Genomic DNA, 2,561 nt, shown 5'->3' on the forward strand with positions numbered 1-2,561 from the left:
CCTGGTGGTCTCCCATCTAAGTACTAACCAGGAACAACACTGCTTAGCTTCTAAGATCAGATGAGATTGTGCATATCCAGGGTGGTGCGGCTGGAGATGAGCTTTGTGTTTTTTTTAGAGCTCTTCTATTTCTAACTACTGGTACGTAAATTAATAAGTTTAAAAATGGAATGCATCAAAAGAACGGTGTTAGAAGTATAAAAAAATCTACAGCACCCGGTATTCCCATGTGGTCTCCCTTCCAAGTACTAACCAGGAACAACATTGCTTAGCTTCCAAGAGTAGATGCGATTGAACATATCCAGTGTGGTGTGGGTGTAGAAGAGCTTTGTAGTTTCTGTTAGAGCTCTTCTACTTCTAACTACTAGAACATAAATTAATACATTTAAAAATTGAATGCATTAAGAGAACTGTGTTGGTAGTATAAAAATAATTACAACACCTGGTAGTCCCAGGTATCAAAGTACTAACCTGATACAACAATGCTTAGCTTCCAAGATCAGATGAGATTAGGCATATCCAGTGTGGTGTGGCTGAAGATGAGCTTTGTGGTTTCTGTTAGAGTTCTTCTACTTCTATCTACTGGTACATACTGTAAAAGAATAAGATTCAAAATGGAATGGATCAAGAGAACGTTGTTGGTAGTACAAAAATAGATAAAGCAGCTGGCATGCTGAAGTGGTCTCCCATCAAAGTACTAACCAGATGCAACACTGCTTAACTTCCAAGATCAGATAAAATAGGGAATATCCAGTGTGGTGTGGATGTAGCCATTTTTTTCATTTTCTGTTAGAGCTCTTTTACTTCTAACTACTGATATATAAATGAATAAGTTTAAAAATGGAATTCATCTAAAGAACGGTGTTGGTAGTATAAAAAACTTACAATATATGGTTTTTCCAATGGTTTCCCATCCAAGTACTAACAAGGCCCAACACTGCGCAGCTTCCACGATTAGATGAGATTGGGCATATCCAATGCAGTGTGGCTGGAGTTGAGTTTGGTGGTTTCTGTAAGAGCTCTTCTACTTCTATATACTGGTACATACTGTAAATGAATTAGATTCAAAATGAAATGCATCACTAGAATGGAGTTGGTATTATAAAAATACCTGCAGCACCTGGTGTTTCAAGTGGTCTCCCATCCAAGTACTAACCAGGACCAACACTGCTTAACTTCCAAGATTAGATAAGATTGGGCATATCTAGTGCAGTGTGGCAGTCAGTTAGCTTTGTGCTTTCTGTTAGAGCTCTTCTACTTCTAACTACTGATACATAAATTAATATGTTTCAAAATGGAACGCATCAAGAGAACAGTGTTGATAGTTTAAAAACAACTACAGCACCTGGATATTCCTGGTGATCTATTTCTAACTACTGGTACATAAATGAATACTTTTTAAAATGGAATGCATCAAGAGAACAATGTTTTTAGTTTAAAAACACCTACAGCACCATATATTCCTGGTGGTCTCCCATCTAAGTACAAAACAGGGACAACACTGCTTAGCTTACAAGTTCAGATGAGATTGTGCATATCCAGGGTGGTGTGGCTGTAGATGAGTTTTGTGGTTTCTGTTAGAGCTCTTCTACTTCTAACTACTAGTATATAAATTAATAGGTTTAAAAATGGAATGCATTAAGAGAACGGTGTTGGTAGTATAGAAAAAATACAACACCTTTTATTCCCAAGTGGTCTCCAATCCATGTACTAGAAGATCAGATGAGATTGGGCATATCCAGTGCGGTGTAGCTGTAGATGAGCTTTACAATTTCTGTAAAATCTCTTCTAGTTCTAACTACTAGTACAAAAATGAATACATTTCAAAATAGATTGCATCAAGAGAATGGTGTTGGTAGTAAAACTATATCTACAGCACTTGATTTTCCAACATCCAAGTACTAACCAGGACCAAGACTGCTTAGCTTCCAAGATTAGTGTGGTGTGGCAGTCAAATAGCTTTGTGGTTTCTGTTAGAGCTCTTCTACTTCTAACTACTGGAACATACATTTTTAAGTTTAAAAAAAGAATGCATCACGAGAACAGTGTTGGTAGTTTAAAAATACCTACATTAACTGGATATTCCTGGTGGTCTCCAATCTAAGCACTAACCAGACACAACACTGCTTAGCATCTAAGATCAGATGAGATTGTGCATATCCAGGGTGGTGAGGTTGGAGATGAGCTTTGTGGTTTTTTTTAGAGCTCTTCTACTTCTAACTACTGGTACATAAATTAATTAGTTTAAAAATGGAATGCATCAAAAGAACGGTGTTGGAAGTATAAAAAAACCTACAGCACCTAGTATTCCCAAGTGGTCTCCCTTCCAAGTACTAACCAGACACAACACTGCTTATCTTCCAAGAGTAGATGCGATTGGACATGTCCAGTGTGGTGTGGGTGTAGACGAGCTTTGTAGTTTCTGTTAGAGCTCTTCTACTTCTAACTACTGGTACATAAATTAATACATTTAAAAATGGAATGCATTAAGAGAACTGTGTTGGTAGTATAAAAATAATTACACCTGGTAGTCCCAGGTATCAAAGTACTAACCTGATACA

The 2,561-nt window shown here is 37.2% G+C and overlaps 1 pseudogene; it reads right to left on the minus strand.

Moving 5' to 3' along the window:
* Positions 1–1,442: 1,442 nt before the first annotated feature.
* On the minus strand, positions 1,443–1,560 carry LOC134950124 (5S ribosomal RNA; annotated as a pseudogene).
* Between the last annotated feature and the right edge of the window lie 1,001 nt (positions 1,561–2,561).

This window comes from Pseudophryne corroboree, chromosome 8, assembly GCF_028390025.1.
Source record: "Pseudophryne corroboree isolate aPseCor3 chromosome 8, aPseCor3.hap2, whole genome shotgun sequence".
NCBI lineage: Eukaryota > Metazoa > Chordata > Amphibia > Anura > Myobatrachidae > Pseudophryne > Pseudophryne corroboree.